Genomic DNA, 24512 nt, shown 5'->3' on the forward strand with positions numbered 1-24512 from the left:
CTCCCACAATGTGGAAGCACAAGCCAATGTCCAAAAAAACAATTTAAACACAAAAACAAAAAAAAAGCACGAGGATCTACTGTTCGTCGCGCAAGGGGTTTAAAAAATCCAGGAAAAGTACTCGTGTGGCTCCCAAAAAGTTGAAGGCCAAGGTTTTGCGCGACTCTTGACTTTAATGCACTTCACCAGATTGCAGGAAGGTAGAAGCTGCAAAGCAATTGCAGCAGGTGCCTTCCCTTGGTGCAATTTGCAACAGATTTGAGGTATAATTTTTCTTAACTAACTTGTTTAATTTCCATTCATTTAAATTGTATTATATGTAGTTTATAGGTGTTGTGAGTTTATGTTTTTGTATGCAATCATTTTTGTGTGGATGTACAAAAAATGGTTTGCAATGTTCATATGAGCTTAGTTTCTTGTTTGAGAATTAGTTGGATTTCGTGAATGGATACGAAAGCATGATTGTGGTCCAATTAGTTCTTGAATTGTCCTAAAATTTTGGACAGTTTGAGATTGCACATTTACATTGTAGTTTGTGGTTCACACATTAGAGTTTGAACGTGGAAAATATGGTAGTATCTCTTTGCGTTCTTTGGGTGCTTCATAGTTTTTTTTATCTACGTCATGAAGGGAGATGCTACCGAATTTTTCCCACGCTCGAACTTTAATGTGTTGGAACCGTAAATTACAACAAGTAACTGTGCATTCTCGAATGAGATATGACCCATACCGGAGGCATGAGGTGGCATGTCATAATTGAAGTTGTTGTAACCCTTGTAAATTAATTTTTTTTGTTTGCAGGTGAAATGGACAAACACTAGATACATAATCCTAATAGATGTGCTGATGATTATTTGGATGGAATAAATCAATTCATGGATTTTGCAATTGCAAACAAGCGCGGTTCAATTGAAATTCGATGTCCTTGTAGAAAGTGTAACAACGTAATGATTGAATATTTTAAAACTGTTCGATACCATTTAGTTAGAAATGGGATGATGGAAACCTATACTACGTGGAATCATCATGGAGAACAAATAGAAAATGCTTCATCCTCCCACATTACCCGAGCAGTGGATATAGTTGACTCTGTTGTCGATTTGAATGATCAAATTATGGACATTATCAATGATGTTTTTTCCAACCGCTAGTTCGAATACGAATGTGGAAGTAGAAGATGGCGTCCCTCCCACCATGGACAGTGAAACATTCGATAAATACGAAAAACTATTAAAAAGTGCCAAGCAAGAATTATACCCTGGTTGCGAAGGATTTTCGATGTTCATAGCCATTGTTGAGTTGATGCATGGAAAAACAAAGTTTTGTATGTCAATCCAATGTTTTGATTACTTTTTGGGGGTTTTCAAGAGGATGCTTCCAAAGGACAATTGCCTTCCTAAAGATCATAAAAGTGCAAAAAATGTGCTGAGTGGTCTTGAATTGGGATATGAAAAATTCACGCGTGTAAAAATAATTGCATTTTGTTCTACAAAGAGAATAAAGCGTTGGATAAATGTCCTGTATGTAATGAGTCGCGGTTTAAAATGACATCTCAGAATAAAAGAACGAAGATTCCACAAAAAGTTATGAGTTATCTCTCATTAAAGCCCAGGTTGCAACGATTGTATATGTCGACGCACACTGCAAGTGACATGAGATGGCATAAGGACAGACGGGTGGATGACGATGTTATGAGACATCCTGCAGATGGAGAGGCTTAGAAAGAGTTTGATCTACTGTACCCTGAATTTGCACGTGAGCCTTGGAATGTTAGATTAGGACTTGCGACGGACGGGTTTAATCCGTTTGGGGTTCTAAACTAATACCACAACACTTGGCCAATCTTCACTTTTTCGTATAATTTGCTGCCTTGAAATGACATGAAAAAATAATTTGTGATGATGATGTTGTTAATAACCGAAGATCCAGGCATGTGTATTGATGTGTGTTTACAACCGTTGGTCGATGAACTAAAAGAATTATGGGAAAACGGTGTTCCCACATATGATAAATCTACTAGGAAGATGTTCACTTTGAGAGCAGCCATGATGTAAACTATAAACGATTTTCCTACGTATGCTATGATGTCTAGGTAGAGCACTAAGGGTTACTATGCATGCCCAGTTTGCAAAGAGGACACGATGTCTAGTTAGCACGCAAGAAAAGTTTGTTACCGTGGGACCATGAGTGGCGTCAAAATGAGACAGCCTTCTTCAATGGCATAAAGCTTCGACCAAGACCCAGAGAATGATCCGGTGATGAAATTTCGACTCAGGTGAATCGGTTGGATTTTGCTTCGTTGGGCAAGTCCGTAAATAGGACAAGACCTAACACACATCTAAACTGGACATACAAGACGAGGTTGTTTGAGCTCCGTACTGGTCTAAATTAAAATTGAGACACAACATCGATGTAATGCATGTTCAAAAAAATGTGTTTGATACACTGGTCAGAACTATACACTGGTCGGAAAAACAAAGGACATAATAAAAGCTCAGATCGATCTGGAAAAAATGGATGACGAGGGATGGAGACATAGCTAGAAAGAAGCTTGCATCATTTTCGGTGAAACAGGATAAGAGGAAAGTGTTTTTGCAGTTTCTATCTTCTGTAAAGTTTCCAAATCGGTATTCTTCAAACATCAGCCATTGCGCAAACTTGGATGGAGGCAAATTTTTTGACCTCAAGAGTCATGATTCTTATGTCATACTTCAATGCCTTCTCCCGGTGGGAATTCGACACCTCTTGCCCGAAGACGTGGTGAAACCGATTATGTTGTTGGCGAGATATTTTTCTTAATTAACTGTATAAACTTTGCGAAAGTCCGATGTTAAACTGTTTTGTGACGATATTATTGAAGTACTATGCAAGTTTGAACAAATATTTCCTCCAGCTTTCTTCACAAGCATGACCAACGTGATGATTCGCTTGCTGGATGAGGCACTTCTAGTCGGACCCATCAACTATCGATGGATGTATCCAATTGAACGGTATATAATCGCCATAAATACTTTAGTTCATGATGTATGTATTAGTACACTAATTTTATATGATAATTTCTTTATTGATGCAATCTACTGGGTGAATTAAAAAAGAGTGTACGAAACAGGGCAAAGCTCGAATGATCAATCGTGGAAGCATGGGTCAGCTTTGAGTCCTTTACATTTTGTGTAATGTACCTACAAGACGTTGATGCTACGTTCAACTGACAACAGCTCAATAATGACAATGGTGTGAGAAGTGAAAAAATTTCTGCTTTTTTCCAAATTGCACGACCATTTGGCGAACCAATTAGAGGGGAGGTGTGTGACAAAATGACATAGAGGTAGGAAATTGGTTTGCACTTAACAATTGTGATGAGACAATTACATGAAAAGTTTATGAAGCGGGAACATCGTTCACATTTATATGCCAAAAAGCATCATGAATTGTTTCCTCGATGGTTTCGTGAAAATGTATGTTGTTTGTGTTTGGGTTTTTTGCATAATTTTAAATGTTAAACTAACACGACTTCTTTTTCTCTTTTATTTAGGTGAAGAAATTGAAGGAAATTAATTTGTCTGCTTACAGTAAAGAATTGTACAGCTTGGCAATTAAGCCCCTAAGCACATAATTGTACTTTGGTTGTTATATAAATGACATCAAGTTTTTGGCAACTGATTGTCATGACAAGCTTTGTACTCAAAATAGTGGGGTACATGTACTAGGTATGGGCGACATTGTAGACATTGATTTCTATGGAAAACTGACAAGTGTTGTGCAATTGCTTTACAAACCGGTGTTAAGTTATCCTCTTTAAGTGTTGCTGGTTTGATACAAACCCACGTCGGGTTGGAGGTGTTAAGTGAGACGATGGGTTAACACTAACAGATGTTGGTATAACAACAACCCATACATTTTGGCAACGATGGCTAAACAAATTTTCTATATAGATGACCCTAAGGCCGGGAGGGGATGAAAATTAGTTCAGAAGATTGAGCACAGAGGGGTGTATGATATTGCAGACCAAGATCATGCTGCCGATGACAATTATGGTAACATTGCTGACCAACAATTGGAGACTTCAACGACACTTGGTGCAGATACACTGCGAGATATAACTATTGTACAAGAACCGTATCAGGTAGCTGGATGTCCTGAAATTGAAATACTGATCAATTCCATTACGATTGACCTCGGGGATGTACCGCGATACAATGCACCCGAGTGCACGAACGATGATGTTGATGTGCCTACAGACGATGAGGAATGGGAGTCTGAATTTAACGATAGTGATGATCTTTATTCTAGTTCATACGAGGATTAATGAAAAATTATGATGTATATTAATTAAATGTATTGAATGGTATTTTAAAATGTTGTATACAAACAAAAGTTTCCTTTAAAATTTGTAAGAAAATTAAATTAAAAAAAAATATTTTTTATTTAAACAAAAAAAATAAAATAAATTTATAGTTATGCACAACGACGTTTTATAAATAGTTGTCATGCAAATATTAAAAAATTCATTTTTTTTAAACTGGTTGCGTAACGAATGCTAAAACATCTTTGTCGTGCAATCATATAAAAATTTGATTTTTTTTTCCCAAAATTGGGCGCGTTTGTAAGTCGGCTCATTCAATTCATTTGGCACAAATATTTGTCTTAGACTCAAGCTCCTCTCTCTCGTTTGTAATTTGAACTCCTCTCAAACCCAAGCTCTTCTCTCTCTCTCTCTCTCTTTCTCTCCCTCCATTCAGTTAACCTCATCACTCTATCTCTCTCTATCTCAAACTCAATCTCAGTGTCTCCCTCTCTCCCTCTCTCCCTCTCTCGCATTCCCTTGGTTTCTGTCTCTCTGTCACTCTCCCGTTCGAACCCACAACACTCTGACGCCACACCGCACACAACTTTACTAGGTAAGGACCCAGTCTCCCTTAATTCATCTCCTTAATTCAATTATTTATAAGTGCAATTTTCTGAATTTTGATCTTCAATTGTTTTAGTTACAACATTTAGGGATTTAGGGTTGGAATTGGGAAGCATGGGTTAGGGATTTAAGGTTGGAATTGGGAATCCTGTTTTAGGGATTTAGGGTTGGAATTGGGAATCGCAGTTGTGATGCAAAAATTAACTTAACACACAAATTAAACCCTCTTGTTGTCAAATTGTAGTAATAATGTAAGCAGGGATCATTCTAAACCGGGGATTAGGAGGGCTTGCTAAAATCTCTAAACTAACTCAAAAACATAAAAACAAAGTTAAAAACGTTTGAATAGACTTAAAGAACTCAAAACAGGTTCACAAGACTCAAAATAACTTAAAAACACTCAAAACTGCCTAAAAACACAAACTAGGCAGTTTCTGACTCTAGCACAACTTTGGACGAAATTTGGGTTTTGACTTGACTCAAAACACTCTAAAACACAAACAAAACAGATTTTAAACACTTTGAAACAAGAAAGTAAAAGGGGGATTTTAGTTTTGATGAATTTGAAACAAACAAACAAGTTATAAAACTAGGCAGATTGTAAAACGAATTTAAGAAATAAGATGATGGATGGATTAGTTAGAGGTCCGTTCTTCACACATGACACACTTGTATATGAATTGATTTCCAATTGCTTTTCAATAAACTATGATGCTCAACACCCCAGATTAATTAGGTACGCTTAAATTAATCCTCAAATTTTCCTAATTTCATTAAATTGGATGATTGCATACAACAACCCAAAGCATTCCCCACAAGTTCCCTACATGAATTGCATAATAGAGATACAAGCAAGAATCATTAAGTTCTATGAAAATCATAAGCATTGACGAAACACTTGTAACTATGAGTTGCATGAAACTTATGCCAAGAATTCAATTAACGCGATTATGATAAACAACCTTCACTACTCATGAATATAAACTTGTCACGATTAGGTGAAACTCATTTATATTCTAGCATCTAATTCATGCATGAAAACTAAGTATGCATCCTTAATAAACATACAAGAATCAATTATGAATAAAATAGATAATTGAATTGCAATCACAACTTATCAAATCACAATTGGAAGAAATCAATTTAAATCTCAAGCATGTTCATGGCTTCAAACTTCCCCCTAACTAAATAGGGGTTTAGCCACTCATAATTGCAAAGCAAAGATAAACAAATTTAGACATTGAAAACAAAAGAAAGAAAACACCTAAAAACGCTCCAACAATCCAACTTGAATAGCAAGCACGTCCAAGGGTCCTCCTTCTTCTCTTTGTTGCGGCACAAGATGTGGTTTGATGGATGAGTGGTAAATTATGGTGGTGGATGGATATAGGTGAGTTATGGTGAAGGGTGGATGGGTGGATTGTGTTCTCTTTGGTTTTCTTCCCTTTTGTTATGGTGAAGGGTGGATGTATTTATAAGCTAGGGAGAGGACCACCATCTAATTAAGGTGGTAGTGATGAGTGTTGTGGTAATGAGTGGATGTAATGGGTGTAGTGGATGAATGTTTGGTAATGAGTGGATGTAATGGGTGTAGTGGATAAATGTTTGGTAATGAGTAGATGTAATGGGTGTGGTGGATGAGTGTGTGATGTCCATGTTTCCCTTTACATTTGCACACACATGATCTCCATCATTTCAACCACAAATCAACCCATTTTCTACCCATGTGTGTGTGTTTCCTTTGCCCATGTGTGTGTGTTTCCTTTGCCCATGTATGTGTGTTTTTCCTTTGCATTTGCACACACATGTTCTTCATTATTTCAGCCAACAATCCACCCATTTTCTGCCCATGTCAAACTGTCCATGCCTTGCCTTTCTCTTTGTGTGTGTGCTGTCCATGTTTCTGAACCTTTCAGTGTTACAATGCCTATAACTTCTTCTAGGAAAATGATATTAACAATCCGTAAATTGCTACAGAAAATAGACATCCGTAGCTTTCCACTCATATAAGGCTCATTTTCTCATTCATTCTGAGCTGTTCGTAACATGCTTTCAAAGTCAGCTAATCTGCACAGGCAGTTTTGACTAATTTGTTACTTAATAATTCACTTGTGCTACTTTTCTTTTCTTTGCTTGATAAATCATACAAAACACAAAAACATAGTAAATAGCTCAAAAATATAAGGAACTAACTAAGAAAAGACAAGTGAATTTTATGTAAAATATATATAAATATGAGCTTATCAAGTTGCTCAGGTGTAGGGTTTTTGAATTAGGGTTCAAATTACAAATTTAAAAGTTGGGGAATTTTTTTTTTAACAAGCTAACAACTAATACTGCTTTTTTTTTTTTCTGTTGGATTGGTGAATGTTGGATTGCTGAATCGTACTATATATAGCCTTATGTTGTCATTGTCCTGCGAAAATTAAACTGAATTTAGTTGTGTTTAATTCCCCAATATAGTTGATAGGAGTCCAGGGAATTTCTTAACGGTTCAAATTATTCTTACCATTCGTTGTATATATACTAGTAATGTTTTTACAAAACATTCAACCCTGTGTAAAAGCAGAAATGAGGCAGATTTGCTAAAAAGGGAAACGAAAGTAGTTTAGTTCATAGATGATAACCTCTACAATACCACTTTAGATGTAAGTATTGCTTAACATATACATATGTGTGTGTGTGTGTGTGTGTGTAATTATTGCTTAACATATACATATACATATATATATATATATATATATATGTGTGTGTGTGTGTGTGTGTGTGTGTGTGTGTGTGTGTGCGTGTGCGTGTGTATGTGTGTGTGTGTGTAAGTATTGCTTAACATGTACATATACAAAATAAAAATTAGTTGCATGATCAATGATATTAAATACTAATCTTATAGTGATATTGCACAGTGTAGAAAAACAGGAATGATACGCTGTGTTGATGCACAAAACCGGAGGTCTTGGAACAACATAAATCCGACCGTGAATCTGCAAGAAATGTAAATAACACAAGATGTATCATGGTTCACCCCAATGTTTGGGCTACGTCCACACTGATTGTATTTCTCTGACTGTATGTATGGATTACAAGGATGAGGGGGAGTCCCCCAGAGAAAGAGAGTGCTGTTGTGTTTGTGAGGGTATTGCCCTCTATTGGGTTCCCAGAGTTTGATTTGTGAGGGGGGAGGAGTCCCCTTTTATAGAATAAGGGGCTCCTCCTTTTACATAATTATGGGCTGGGTAATGAGGCCCAATGTATCAAAGTCTAAGGCCCAATATGTGTGGTACCAACAGTAGTCCCTCAAGTCTTCAGTCAAGAGAGTCTTTTGGCTAGAGACTTCAAATCCAATCCATGTACGGGTCGAAGTGGCTAGATGTCTTAAACCAGTACTCAACCCAAGGCAATGCTCAACATAAAGCAATACTCGGCTAGAGGTATCACACGTTACGAGACTACTCGGCTGGAGGCGATGCTAGTTGCGAGGTTGCTCGGCTAGAGGCTATGCTCGCGGTGAGGCGTTTGCTCGGTTGGAGGCGATGCTCGTTGTGAAGCGGCTCGGCTAGAGGCTATGCTCGCTGTGAGGCGGCTCGGCTCGTGGTATTCCTCATTACAAGTATCTACTTTATGTTGACATGCACTCAATATGAGTTGATTCTCGACATAACTCGGGTTCGCTTGTCAGGTTTGCATATTGGGTCTATGTGTCAGATCTGCGGATCGGGTCTTTGAGTCGGGGCCATACGTAGAGTCATCGAGTTGGGGCTATCTGTAGGGTCATCGAGTTAGGTCCAGGCACATAGGTGTCCCAATAAGCGAATGTCCGAGCAAGTGGGTGTCCGGTCAAACAAGAGATCATCATGAGCACGTGACTCATCAGTCTATAGGTTGGTAGACTTCTTTAATCAGCAACAATGTTGATCAGTGAATCTAGTTGCTCAAAAATTCCTGACAATAAATAACAGTATAAGTACGACCGTATAATGAACAAATCAAATTGACAAAGTTTGTCAAGGCAAAATATTGTACTATGTGCCTTCTATAAATAAATAATTTATTCTGTTGTGTGATAAATTACATGTTGTATAAATGACATAGTTTAATGGTAGTCACAATACTCTAGGCCATGAATAAATATTGTATAAGTAATTGGACACTCACATATTAATAAATATTGTATAGTTATAAGGCAGTCACAATTCATGCACATATAACTATGCATATCAGTTTGTACTTGTCACTTGTATCAGTAACTGCATGACTCTATTTGTCATGTTGCACATACCATGTCATGAACTATTAATCAAATGCAAATAGTACTATCTAAATATCATGCTGACTGTCATTGCGACAAGATTGAAAAAAATGCATAAAGCAATTACTTATATATATAGTGGCACTTAATGTATAGTGGACAAAATAGGCAGTATGGCGTGTATGACACATATACAATAATTATGTATGAAAATAATATTTAAATAATAAATATAATCTTCATAATGATTAAAATTGTGTTATTTTAAAAGGGGAGGTGGCCGACATAAAAAAAAAAGCCATGAACCAAGTTGGGAACTATAAATAAGCATTTGAGTGCACAATTTAAAAAATAGCATATATATTTTTTTTAGGATATGTCGTCGAGATATTAATAAAGGGATAAAGAATTATTATCTTCTTCACAGTTGTCTCGGAATCTTATTGCCGGACTATACCGACTTGCCAGAGATCTGGCTTCCACTTGGTGACGATGTTCCTTCCCACTTTGGAAAGCAGCCAGCTCATCCACTTCTCGTTTGTAAAAGCAAGACGATATCATTTGTAAAAGCATCTTTTCCTTTTCCTTGGCCTCCTCGGGGTCTCTGTAGAAGGAAAGAGCAAACATGACATCTTCATCTTCCTTTAACCTTTGTTTCAATAACTGCAACAGTGGAGGTCATCTTGGAATTCTTCTTCTGTGGATCACGGCAGTGGTCCAATCATTATCAAAACCTCATGAGTTCAGAGCATTGGCTTTTGGTGTGACCATTTTCTCCGAAATGATCATATTTGTAGATAGACTTGTCAACACCATTAGTATTTCTTCATCTGTCCCGCTGTTTTTCAGAGGATCGGTTTTGACTAGACCCATTTTGGGCCATCATGGCTTAAGCTTCAGAATTTTCAGGCTCAGTGATCGATTTTAACTAGACCCATTTTAGGCTTCGTCAGCTTCCTATCACGGACCCGTTGGTAGCGGATTTGGACGGCATCATAGCTGTCGATGGCCTGGGTTTTTACCTGGGTGACGATGTTGCCCTCCTTGAAACCCACGACAGTAACTGGGACGACTTTTTCGATGGGCTCGAAGATACTCATCATGCCGAGCTTCGTGGCCATGACTCCGATGCCGGCCTCCATGCTCATGGTGACTCCCGCCGGTCGATTTTTTGTGGGATTTTACAACGGTGATTTGGAGTGGCGGGGTGAGGAATGGGGAGGAGAGCGGAGGAAGAAGAAGGTACAGAAATGGAAAGGATTGACATGGCTGTCTGGTTTCTGGGTTTTTGCAGATTCACAGTGGTGAGATGAAAAAATCAAAGAGAACCGACATAGCTTTTCGTGTCGTTTCCCACAGACGGCGCCAAATGTTGATGCACAAAACCAGAGGTCTTGGAACAACGTAAATCTGACCGTGAATTTGCAAGAAATGTAAATAACACAAGATGTATCGTGGTTCACCCCAATGTTTGGACTACGTCCACACTAATTGTATTTCTCTAACTGTATGTATGGATTACAAGGATGAAGGGGAGTCCCTCAAAGAAAGAGAGTGTTGTTGTGTTTGTGAGGGTATTGCCCTCTGTTGTGTTCCCAGAGTCTGATTTGTGAGGGGGGTAGGAGTCCTCTTTTATAGAATAAGGGGCTCCTCCTTCTACATAATTATAGGCTGGGTAATAGGCCCAATGTATCAAAGTCTGACGCCCAATATGTGTGGTACCAACACGCTGAGAAAATGAGTAGTGCTAACGTCTGATTAGGACATTCCCAATTGCATTATATTAGCTAGTCTATTTGTCACTGTCTTCCTCACAATGACATTGTCACTGTCTGTTTGTCATTGTCTTCCTCACATGAACAAAGCTCTCACTCACTTCCTCACAATGTCACTGTATGTTTGTCATTTTCCAGTCATATTTAGCAAGGACTTGTCAAAATTGCCTAAATTTCATTTAAGTATGAATAATTTTCAGGTAGCAGTTACCTTGATAAAACAATAAAAGGTTTTATCTTCCCCCTCCCATAATCTCCAACCTAATACATATTCTCTAGTTATCAACAGTGGAAACTTTTGTATTGTCCGACCAACTTCAACGCCATTGTTTTTGTCCATGTAGAAGTCTCTCAGCTTCTCAGGAGAGCAATTCTCAAATAGCGTCACACTCAAGTATGTCAAAGGACCATCCTGAATGCATTATATTAGCTAGTCTATTTGTCACTGTCTTCCTCACAATGACATTGTCATTGTCTGTTTGTCATTGTCTTCCTCACATGAACAAAGCTCTCACTCACTTCCTCACAATGTCACTGTATGTTTGTCATTTCCAGTCATATTTAGCAAGGACTTGTCAAAATTGCCTAGATTTCATTTAAGTATGAATAATTTTCAGGTAGCAGTTACCTTGATAAAACAATAAAAGGTTTTATCTTCCCCCTCCCATAATCTCCAACCTAATACATATTCTCTAGCTATCAACAGTGGAAACTTTTGTATTGTCCGACCAACTTCAACGCCATTGTTTTTGTCCATGTAGAAGTCTCTCAGCTTCTCAGGAGAGCAATTCTCAAATAGCGTCACACTCAAGTATGTCAAAGGACCATCCTGAATGCAGGAAAAAAGATACATAAACTCAATTCCATAGCCTTTATTTGCTAAAACCAGTAGAGTTAAACAAGGAATCAACGGATTCTAGAACAAGAATAAATGCCACTGGTAATTTTGGGGTACAGAAAGGATAAGTTAGCATATCATAATCAATTCAAAGACTAAGACAAGATGAATGACCTTAGGCTTGTACCACTTAGCATAGTAAAATAGAATATCATTTCCTTTGTCTATGACATTTTCCCATTTCACATTTTCGCCTGTCTTCTCCGCCAAGTTATCAATCAAAAACTTCAAATCTGCATCTGTCACCAGTTCTGAGGTGCTGCAGAAGTAAACATAATGAACACTTAAGTAACACATATCTAGTATAAATAGTGGTGAGAATATTCTTCATCTCATCTATAAGTGATCTTCTTCAGTGCAGAAAATTGTTGTATGCCCAAAAGTGTTTGAAGATTATTGATTTGATAATATGTTGGCTTTAACTTTGTAATGGCATGCATTTGAAGATAATTGTAGATGGGTAAATTTGTTTGTTTGTTTTCATGAAAAAACATGTTCCTTGCAATACTCAATTTTATTCCTATCTTATGTTTTCATTCACCTTATATATGTGAAGTGAAATGCATATAATAAGATGATATCTAAATAGATTCATGATTGTTTTTGTAGATGTCGAACTTAATATCAAATCGGCGGGTAGCTAGTAGGGGCAATCAAACACCTTCTTCAGGAGGTAATGTTGCTGCCACCTCCACATCTGATATGGCCACGACGGGTGTCCCTCCGGTCATGCCTTTGGGGCCAACGGTGTCTTCGCATCATGTCCTAAGCGCCCGACGAACTCATTGACGGCCCCGGACTTCTAAGGAGGCTCAGTCGTCTGGTGACGCTTCCTCTATCCATGGAGAGGGGTCCCAGACAAGTAAGCTTGCTCCCTCCCTCCCTCCTGCCTTCTCCTCTTCTTCTAGTGTATATTAGTGTAGATAGCTTATATGCAAACATATTTAACCAAAAATAAATAAATAGGGAACATATAATTATGGAGATGCTCATTTAAAATGATTATGTATCCTTGATTGTATACACCAGTTGAAGTACTTCAAGCACAATAATCTTTTTTATCTTGTTTCCAAAGAGCATCATAATTAAATACTATTCTTGATTTTTGAAGAAACTTGTATGATTCATAAGAGGTACACCTCCCATTATGAAATTTCATAATCTGCACCGATAGCCCAAAAGATTTCAAGATCTTCCTTGGATTACTATTCTCCTTCATATCTGGTGTCCTCTTTATCTAGAAATGGCATAAATTTAGGGTATAGTTGTTTGTGGTTGTTTAACTCCATATTATAGGTATCACTTTTGCAAAACTGTGACCACTCAAACTTAATCAGCTACGTACCTGAATTACAGATTTTGATGGATCAAAGTTAAACAGTTATTGTTTAGACAAGCATTACGTCGCTTAAAAAAATTTCATATACCTTTCTTTTCTTCATTTTGAGTGAGGTCTCTAGCTTGGCATGATAGAGAAAATAAATTTCTTAGTAAAGGGTCCTCGTTTTTGGCTCATTTGATGAGTGGCTCATTTCTAAAGTGACTTCCCAAACTCGAAAAACCGCAGCATGCCTGTTTTAGATTTACATTTTCCTGTATTTCCCAAACTCTAAAATCTTTAAAATTTTAACACAACTTCGTTTTAGGTCTCTACTTTGAATCTAAAAATTTTCATACTTTTTGGTTAAATGAAGTATTATCGGTGAATTTTACAGTACAGGTCGTTTCTGCAGTTTGTATTACCACAATAAGTCTTTAACTTTATTTCTTTGAGTTACGTTTGTAGTTTGGCATAATGTCATTGTTGAGTTTAAATCTTCATTGACATAATCTTAAGCTATTATTTGTTTTACACCCTTAAACAACCTTTTTATTCTATTTATTTCTCTTAAGCTCACACCTTGAGTTTTAGGGTGTGACAATTTTGCTCTTACCAACTAGAGGCATAAAGTGCAAATTTACTGCATTATTAGTTGCAGATAATCAAACTTCCACTTAAAAGATGGATATTCAAAATCCCACCATTTCCCTTCTAGTATAGAATGTGAACTTATCTTGTGTAATTGAAATGTGAACCATAATATAATTAAGGAATCTTATCCTCGCTAATAAGTAAGCAGCAGAGTAAAAATATTTGATGCAAATCGAACTGATCTTTTAATTTATGCAAAGAATAACATGCATGCTAGCTAGTTATTTTGAATTGTGATTTTGACATGTATTAATGATTGTTAAGTAGCACTAAGAAGTCATATCAACAAGATGTAACTTTTGTTTTAACGTCCCCAGTTGGTATAAACTATTTGAATTGTTGGGTGGATGTGTTGTTTATGTTGTTATATTGTGTGCAGGTTTTAGGAAATTTTATAGTTTTAAAGCAGTTTCTTCCGAATTTTCAGTAGAAAATAGAAATTGTCTAATGTTTACTTTGTTTATTTGGTAGGTCAAAAAAAAAAAAAACTAGGGGCCCTTGCAGACAACAAAAGACTTCTCAGACCACTCGCACCACGGCCTAGAAGATCACCATTACGTAGGATCCTCGACATCGTGCGGCTACAATAAAGGAGCAGGACAGTGCATTGGCCACCGACATTATCAGGAGCCATTGCCCCCTCAGGTGGGAGTCATGAAGAGTTGTGCCACAAAGAAACCAAGGGTGCCGTGCTTTATGAATTATCAATAAGTATTTTCAATCTCAAATGCTACATTTTTATTAAAGTATAGAAAGATTATAAATTTTAACTATTATTTATTTTTTTTAGTTTTGCAGCATCAATATGAGCTCTCCAACCTCGATTCCAACCAAATGGAGTACATCAACGACCTTTGCTCCAGTAGGTTCACTCAATGGAAGAGCGGCCTCCACAAGCATTATGAGCTATATGATGGTCCGGAGGTCGCTCTAAAAGTTGGGTGCCCTATGGAGTTGATGGACCGTCGGGATGAATGGGAGTGGCTCTGTGGCCATTTTCAAGACGAGAAATACTTAGTACGTAGAATTTATATTTCAATAATATATTAATAAAAAAATTTACAATTTAAAATAAACATTTCATTTTTTCATTCATTTGTTATAAATATCTAAACTAATATGTTTTTTTTAATTCAACAGAAAAAAGTGAAGGCAAACTCGATTAATTGGTCGAAGAAGAAACTTCTTCACCGATTCAGGTCACGATGCTTCTCTTATAGGTTGGAGGAGCGACGTAAGGTAACTGTATATTTATTTTAAGTTTTCAATCTTTTTACTCTTTATTACGCAATTGGTAATCTATGTTAACACTTTTTAAAAAATTTCAGGGGGGGTCAAAGTTTCCTAAAATTAACATGTTCAAGGAGGTGTACGTTCGGCCCGGGGATGAGCTGACGGAATAGCTTCATGTAAGTTTTTTCACATTTATAATATTCAATTTGTATTAATATTAATTACATGTATATTCAAATTAATTTGTTTTTTTTTTCTTTTTTTCTAGTCCACCATGGTGGAGAAGGGCCAGACAGCTCTGGAGGAGGTGGCTTCCTAGCTTCTCCTAAAGACCCTGATCAAGGAGGTGTTTCCTCCTGAGGATGCTGGGTTTCAGATTATAACCGACACACTTGATCAGACCCTCGGTCGTTGGAGTGAAATGTTCATCGAGGGCTTAGGAAAGCCCGCCTTCAGGACTCGTCTACCTCATCCTTCAGGCAAAGAACTCAACAGGTCGATACGCTGATATCTGAAGTGGTGGGCTTGATTGAGCAGATAGCGGCCCAGCAATCTCAGATTGTGGCCCAAAACAATTTGATGAACCAAATATGTCAAGCACTTTAGATCTCTGGCATTCAATTTCCCGATGTTGAACTACCTCCATAAACAACCTCCCAACCCCCCGCTACAGCAGCTCCTACCTCCCAGCCCCCCGCCGCAACAACTCCGACACCATCAGCCGGCGATTGTGACGTCGGGGACTTCTTTTTTTAGTTTTTTTTTTAAATTGGTTTCGAATTTAAAAATACTTCTTTCCATTGTATGTACATTTATAATAATTTTTCAATTCAATATTCCTCTTTACATTTTCTATTTTTATTTTCATTAAATTCACTTATAAACGAAAAAAAATAAATAAAAAATAAATTATTTATAAAACTAATTTACAAATAAATAATAAATAAATAAAATATTATTTAAAGAAACTAATTTTAAAATTTTATTGCGACGGCCTCTATATCCGTCATGTAGGAGTTTATGGGTCGAACCTACATGTCCGTCACGCAACAGTTTGTGGGTCGAACTTCAACATTCGTCGCGCAAGACTTTGAGGGTAAAACCTATGTCACCGTCGCGCAATAGTTTGAGGGTTGAAACCCAGCTTCATCGCTTGGTACGCGCAACTACTACGACTTCCGTCGCACAATGCCTGACGTAACGAGCTTTGCGTGATGGAGTCTTTGCCGCCCAATGTTTCTGACGACAATTTTTCCCTTTGCGCGACAATTTCCCCTTCGTCACCCAAGATCTTATTCCTAGTAATGTCCCCTTCCTCTAAATGTAAAAATATCGATGTACTAAAAAAATGTAGGAGGAGTTTGCAGATTGAGATTTTGGGATTGCTAATAACAGCTCCCTTTCTACATTCCTAATATAAAAATAAAATAAAAAAGACACATTAAAGCATACATTGTTAGTTGTGCTTACGATTATGTTGTGTCTGCATGTGGTTCAATATCCTAGTTAATAGGATGTTGGGTGTGTGAAATCCCGTCTCCGGATTTCACTATTTAAAATTACGTATTTTGTATTCTTAGTTTCGATGTGTTTAAAATTACGGCGTACAGTTTTTTTTCGATAATCAGATCCCCCTTTGACCTGTTTTCCTGTGTGACAAACCCTGTTCTGGGTAGCCAATTCGGACGATTTTCGTCGATTTTTCCGGTGAGGTACACTGACCCACCACCTGTAAATGGATCCCCGACCTCCCTTCTCCCATTTCCATAAAAAAAATCCTAGAGTTTTTTTCCTCAGTTTAGCGAGAATTATACTGATGGCATTGTGGGGTGCATGGTAGCGATCCAATATATCTAAAGGTAATTCCTTCGATCACCACCACCAAAAGACTTCTCTTGAGACTAGGAACAAAGTCCAAACAAGTTTGGGGGTGGCAAAGTTACAGATTTGATGAATTGAAGAACATCCAATTCTAGGGTTTTCGACGGATTGAAGGTGATTTCAGGTGTTTCCCGGCCAAATTGGACTTCCCAGGTATGAAAAATGTTTCTCTCATTGAGCTCTACATGTCTATAAAATTTGGTGAATTGTGGAGTTGGTTAGAATTTGTGGTTTCTGTTCACCGGAAACCACCACCTGTAGTGGTATGTGGCCAGTGGGCTGACGATGCCTTTTTAAGTTAAATTAGATGTCTTAATTTCATATTTGACATCCGTTTGATGTGATTTGATTGTTTGAACCTAGTTTCATTACGGTACGCCACTTGATCATTATATGAATCGACGATCTGACCGTTGGATCGACATCAAACTTTAGTATAGACTTTGATCCAAATGTTTGTAACCATCCTTAAGTTCTAAAATTAGTATTACTAGACACTCATTGAGGCTTTACAGGCCTACTTGGTGAGTAACTTTAATATATGTGATATGGTTATTACCCTGATTTCGTATTTAATATCCTTTATGGATATGACTTGGTTTTATAAATGTGATTTCTATTGAAATGTGATTTTTAATAATTAGCCATCGAACTATTATTATGAAATGTAATTTGACTTGTGCATTAGGAATATTTGTGAAATGTGATTTGAAATGCATGTTGGATTGTTTGTTAAATGTGAGGACTAGCAGTGGACCGTTAACCCATTGTCATAAGGACTCGTTGCTTCAATATTGTTTCATTTCTTGCTTCGTTGATCCGTTCTAAATTTAGTACTTGTTCTTGTTTCATTTCATTGAGCCTTCGTGAATTGAGTAACTTGATTCATGTCTTGTTTCTTCGATCCGTTGTTATGTTTCTTGGACTTCCACTCGGTTCCGTTAAGTGGTCCGAAACTGGGTTCCGCTAGGGTTTCGTTAAGTGGTCAAGTTCCTTGCACCATCTGGATTTTGTTGAGTGGTCCAGAATTCCTCGTGTTTCGTGATTCCATTGATTGGTCTGGAATCATATCCTACTTTGGATTTCATTGAGTGGTCTGATATCGATTGTACTCCGTAATTTCGTTGAGTGATCCAGAATCATATCCACTCGGATTCCATTAAGAGGTCCATAATCCCTTCTACTCCGTGATTCATTTAAGTGGTCCGGAATCGTATCCTAGTTTGGATTATGTTGAGTGGTCCGGAATCCCACTTGGTATTTTGGTTCCGTTGAGTGGTCCGCAACCTGATATTGTTGAATTTCGTTGAGTGGTCCGAAATCACATCCTTAACTTTGTTGATTCATTGGATTCGGTCTAAATTCAGAAAGCTTCAAAGATGTAGGCTTCGGCCGAACTGTGTCGCTCTAGCCCTACATTAGTTATTAATTGATGTGATTGTTTAATGGTGTTGGAAAGTATATGTGTGTGTGAAAGGCAAGATGACAACTCTTGTTTGGCTTATGGTTGACGTGTAGTGTGGTACTTTATGTTTTCTGCTAGGAAGTGTTTTACGAAAAGTTCAAAGTTTAACAAATGGTGAACTATGAATGGCTTGATCTCGTCTGAAGGTACGTAGGTAGTCTAACGAGAAGGTTAGATGCAGCCATAAAGTATATGAAGATCACTACGCAATTCAAAGCTTCAATTGTGCTTTGTCCGTATCCCGAAGGCGGGGTATGTTAGATATACAGGTACTTGGTGACGTTGTGTATCAATCATGTATGTATGTCGTGATCGGGCTGTGACATGGTGTTTATCCATGCATCTTAGGTTCGAAACTATCTCTTCTCCTACATTATTGTAACGGTTCCTAATCCTCCACTCCCTTTAATAATATTAAAAAAAATTAAGAAAAATGTTGGGTCTGGAGAGTTGGAAGGGTCCAAACATGAGTGTCAACTGTCAAGAATCAACTACAACAACAACAACAACAAAGCCTTTTCCCACTAAGTGGGGTCGGCTATATGAATCCTAGAATGCCATTGCGCTCGGTTTTGTGTCATGTCCTCCGTTAGATCCAAGTACTCTAAGTCTTTTCTTAGGGTCTCTTCCAAAGTTTTCCTAGGTCTTCATCTACCCCTTCGGCCCTGAACCTCTATCCCGTAGTCACATCTTCGAACTGAAGCGTCAGTAGGCCTTCTTTGCACATGTCCAAACCACCGTAACCGATTTTCTCTCATCTTTCCTTCAATTTTGGCTACTCTTACTTGACCTCGGATATCCTCATTCCTAATCTTATCCTTTCTCGTGTGCCCACACATCCAACGAAGCATCCTCATCTCTGCTACACCCATTTTGTGTACGTGTTGATGCTTCACCGCCCAACATTCTGTGCCATACAGCATCGCCGGCCTTATTGCCGTCCTATAAAATTTTCCCTTGAGCTTCAGTGGCCTACGACGGTCACACAACACGCCGGATGCACTCTTCCACTTCATCCATCTAGCTTGTATTCTATGGTTGAGATCTCCATCTAATTCTCCGTTCTTTTGCAAGATAGATCCTAGGTAGCGAAAACAGTCGCTCTTTGGTATTTCCTGATCTCCGATCCTCACCCCTAATTCATTTTGGCCTCCATTTGCATTGAACTTGCACTCCATATATTCTGTCTTTGATCGGCTTAGGCGAAGACCTTTAGATTCCAACACTTCTCTCCACAAGTGAAGCTTCGCATTTACCCCTTCCTAAGTTTCATCTATCAACACTATATCGTTTGCGAAAAGCATAAACCAAGGAATATCATCTTGAATATGTCTTGTTAACTCATCCATTACCAACGCAAAAAGGTAAGGACTTAAGGATTGTTGATGCACAAAATCAGTGAGGACTTTTTTTTTTTTTTTTTTTGGCGAACATCAGTGAGGACTTTGGTACAACAGAAAGTATTAAGTTTGTGATCTTCGCTAGATTGCTCCGGTCATTAGTGTGGATAAGTATGTAAATGGATAGGGACAGGAAAGCAAACACAAGATGTACGTGGTTCACCCAGATTGGCTACGTCCATGGAATAGAGGAGTTTTCATTAATTGTGAAGGGTTTACACAAGTACATAAATTCAAGCTCTCATTTAATGAGTACAAGTGAATGATTTAGTACAAATGACATTAGGAAATATTGTGGGAGAATGATCTCGTAATCACGAAACTTCTAAGTACCGAAGTGTGGTATCGTCTTCACTTGCCTTATCTGTCTCATAGGTATATGTGGCATCTTCTCTGGAAGTACTCTTCCTCCATCCAGAGGTGGTATCTTTAACTGGTGGAGATGCACAAGGTAATGTATCAATTTCACTTGAAGCTTACTTATAGTTTCAGGCTTGGTCAAGCGCGTTACAAACCATGTAGTAGGAGTCCCCCAAGTTGCCGAGCTAGGGGACATGCTGAAAGAGGTGACAGACGAGGTAAACAATCAAAGCTCCAAGCAATCAGTCCCAGATCAGAAGTTTGATTTCGAGTTCCGACTGATTGTTCTCATTCTTCCTATCCTGCAGGCAGCATGAAGGATAAAGAGAAGAAAAATGAGAAGAGATGATATGAGATATTTTTGCTTTTGAAGAAGTAACTTTCCACAGGCTTATTCTTGAACTGGGCGCGAGGGTTTTCTGGTTTCTTCCAGAGTATAAGGCCGACTGAAGAATTTGAAGATCAAAACAAGTCCATCAAATCTAGAGTACGTTCGACCCTGCTGATATGGGATACTTTTTCTGTTGACAAAGTAGTGGATGTATCGGCACGTGTTCTATTACGCTTGTCTCCACATGCATCCTTGTATCCTTCTCACTTTCCCTATCTGTTCCTCAGGCAGATGTGGTATTTTCTCTGGAAGCATAAGATGTTGAAGATGAGTACTCGAGAGCAATGCCAGGTAAGTAATCAGGTAAGGGGTTCCAGGCAGTCAGTTCCTGACTGGATGCTTGATTACAAGTGCTGACTAATTGCTCTCTTTCTCCTTGTTTGCATAGGTATTATCGGGGGGAAAGAAAGCTGAGTATTTCGAGAGGCTTTGTTGGGAATGCCCTCTCAGATATGAGGAAGGGTTGAGCATTTTTGCAGGTCTGCCTGTCCGTTGAGGATGGAGGTCGACATATATAGAAGTCTCCCTAACAACAAGTAGTAATGATATTCCTTTACCTGCTTGGTCATAGCACGGTAGTGAGAGCTGCCAGCTTCACGTGTTTTAACTCTGTTATAGCACTTTGAAAAAGTGGTCTGTTGTATCTAGAAAGCTGATGTTGCGTGTGAAGATTACAGACAAGCTTTATCCAATGAGATATAGCTCTCAAAGTTGAGAAAGTGGTGCCTCTTCGGTTTTCGAACAAGTAATCCTGTAGGGGATCTGGCTCTCGAGATTCGGATAACGGTGCCTCTTCGATTTTTTAGAAGGCAATCCTACTAGGAGTCTGGCTCTCGAGATTCGAAGAGCGGTGTCTCTTCGATTTTTGAGAAAGTAATTATGTTGGGAGTCTGGCTCTCGAGATTCGAAGGGCGGTGCCTCTTCGATTTTGGAGCAAACAATCTTGTTGGGAGTGTTTTCTTGAATGTGAGTAAAGGTTGGGCATGTTTGCTAGTCTACCTTGCTACGGAGCACAGAGGTTGACACACAGGGGCTTTCCAATTTTCCAGCAGTGGTGCTGTTCTTTTACCCTTGTGGGTAATATGGTAGCTAGACCTTCAAAATTTATGTGTCTAAAACTTTGTTAGTGCTGTTTCTTTGCTAATTTTTTACCCTTCTTGGTCATAGCGATGTAGTGGAAGCTGCAAGCTTCACGTGTCTAAACTTTGTCAGAGATCTTTGGCAAAGTTATCTGGGGTACCCATGAGCTAATGTTACGTGTGGAAATTGGATGATTGAACAGTAAGGTTCACGTGCTTTCTACTTCACCAGAAATCTTCGACAGAATGTCCGTAATTTTTGCAAAGCTGAGTGCATGTGACAGATGCTGACAAAGAGCTCAACTTTTGAGAAAACAAACGCATCGGCCATCGTGGTCTTTGAGCAGCCCAGCTTTTGAGAAAGCAAACAGCTCTGCTTCACGTGTTTTGACTCTGTCAAAGCATTTTGAAAAAGTGGTCTGTGGTATCTGGAAAGCTGATGTTGCGTGTGAATATTACAGACAAGCTTTATCCAATGAGATCTGGCTCTCAAAGTTGAGAAAGTGGTGCCTCTTCGATTTTCGAACAAGCAATCCTGTCGGGGATCTGGCTCTCGAGATTCGGAGAACGGTGCCTCTTCGATTTTTGAGAAGGCAATCCTGCTGGGAGTCTGGCTCTCGAGATTCGGAGAGCGGTGTCTCTTCGATTTTTAAGAAAGTAATCATGTTGGGAGTCTGGCTCTCGAGATTCGAAAGGCGGTGCCTCTTCGATTTTGGAGCAAGCAATCTTGTTGGAAGTGTTTTCTCGAATATGAGTAAAGGTTGGGCATGTTTGCTAGTCTACCTTGCTACGGAGCACAGAGGTTGACACATAGGGGCTTTCCAATTTTCCAGCAGTGGTGATGTTCCTGTTCCTTTACCCTTGTGGGTAATAATATGGTAGCTAGACCTTCAAAATTTATGTGTCTAAAACTTTGTTAGTGCTGTTTCTTTGCTATTCTTTTACCCTTCTTGGTCATAGTGATGTAGTGGAAGCTGCAAGCTTCATGTGTCTAAACTTTGTCAGAGATCTTTGGCAAAGTTATCTGTGGTACCCATGAGCTAATGTTGCGTGTGGAAAGTGGATGATTGAAAAGTAAGATTCACGTGTTTTCTACTTCACCAGAAATCTTTGACAGAATGCCCGTAATTTCCGTAAAGCTAAGTGGATGTGACAGGTGTTGACAAGGAGCCCAACTTTTGAGAAAGCAAGTGCATCGGCCGTCGTGGTCTTTGAGCAGCCCAGCTTTTGAGAAAGCAAACGGCTCTTCGATTTCTGAGATTGGCCCTCGTGGCCTCTGAGCAGCCCAGCTTTTGAGAAAGCAAACGCCTCTTCGATTTCTGAGCAGGCACCTCTTTGATTTCTGGAGCTCCGTCGAGTGCAGATTTTTATAGAGGCTGGCATTAAGTTCCAAAGCACACTTGAATCTCCACCAGTAGAAGCTCCCTTCTTGCACTTCTAAGATCTTGATTTGTCCGACCTCTTCTCTCTTCAACACCTTTGAAAATGTCTGGCCCCTCCGACCGTCGTTTTGACTTGAACCTTGTTGAAGAGGCAGCCACGCCTTCTCCAGACAACATATGGCGCTCATCCTTCGTATCTCCTACTGGTCCTCTTACCGTTGGGAATTCCGTGATGAAGAATGATATGACGGCTGCGGTGGTGGCCAGGAACCTTCTCACTCCCAAAGATAACAGACTATTTTCCAAACGGTCTGATGAGTTAGCTGTTAAGGATTATCTGGCTCTCAGTGTTCAGTGTGCAGGTTCTGTGTCTAATATGGCCCAACGCCTATTTGCTCGAACCCGCCAAGTTGAATCATTGGCGGTTGAGGTGATGAGTCTTAAACATGAGATTAGAGGGCTCAAGCATGAGAATAAACAGTTGCACCGGCTCGCACATGACTATGCTATAAACATGAAGAGGAAGCTTGACCAGATGAAGGAATCTGATGGTCAGATTTTACTTGATCATCAGAGGTTTGTGGGTTTGTTCCAAAGGCATTTCTTGCCTTCATCTTCTAGGGCTGTACCGCGTAATGAAGCTCCAAATGATCAACCTCCGATGCCTCTTCCTTCTAGGGTTCTGTCCAGTACTGAGGTTCCGAATGATCCCCCTCCGGTACCTTCTCTTTCTGGGGCTCTACCGACTGCTGAGACTTCTCCTAAGCAACCTTTGTGAAGGCTCCATCTTGTTTGTTTATTTGACTCATGTATATGTACATATTTTTAACTTATCGGAGATATCAATAAATAAGCTTTGCTTCATTTCAACGTATTGTGTTAAATACACCAAAGCCTTCTTCACTAAGTTCTTTGAATTTTTCTTTTGTTGAAGCTTGTATGTTGAGGCTTTGTGAATGGAGCATGTAGGTTGAGATAGTGTTCCCTTAATTTCCCGAGTGAGGAAAACTTCTCGGTTGGAGATTTGAAAAATCCAAGTCACTGAGTGGGGTCGGCTATATGAATCTTAGAACGCCATTGTGCTCGGTCTTGTGTCATGTCATCCGTTAGATCCAAGTACTCTAAGTCTTTTCTTAGAGTCTCTTCCAAAGTTTTCCTAGGTCTTCCTCTACCCCTTCGGCCCTGAACCTCTGTCCCGTAGTCGCATCTTCTAACCGGAGCGTCAGTAGGCCTTCTTTGCACATGTCCAAACCACCGTAACCGATTTTCTCTCAGATTTCCTTCAATTTCGACTACTCCTACTTTACCTCGGATATCCTCATTCCTAATCTTATCCTTTCTCGTATGCCCACACATCCAACGAAGCATCCTCATCTCCGCTACACCCATTTTGTGTACGTGTTGATGCTTAACCGCCCAACATTCTGTGCCATACAGCATCGCCGGCCTTATTGCCGTCCTATAAAATTTTCACTTGAGCTTCGGTGGCATACGGCGGTCACACAACACGCCGGATGCACT

At 39.0% G+C, this 24512-nt stretch overlaps 1 long non-coding RNA gene across 1 annotated transcript in view; it reads right to left on the bottom strand.

Moving 5' to 3' along the window:
• LOC126584220 (uncharacterized) overlaps positions 1 to 21896 on the bottom strand; it is a 67623-nt gene extending 45727 nt beyond the window's left edge. Inside the window, exon 1 of the long non-coding RNA XR_007610016.1 lies at positions 21626 to 21896. This is a non-coding gene — a long non-coding RNA (uncharacterized LOC126584220). The remainder of the gene's footprint in view (positions 1 to 21625) is intronic.
• Between the last annotated feature and the right edge of the window lie 2616 nt (positions 21897 to 24512).

The sequence above is a fragment of the Malus sylvestris genome, chromosome 10 (assembly GCF_916048215.2).
Source record: "Malus sylvestris chromosome 10, drMalSylv7.2, whole genome shotgun sequence".
Classification (NCBI taxonomy): domain Eukaryota; kingdom Viridiplantae; phylum Streptophyta; class Magnoliopsida; order Rosales; family Rosaceae; genus Malus; species Malus sylvestris.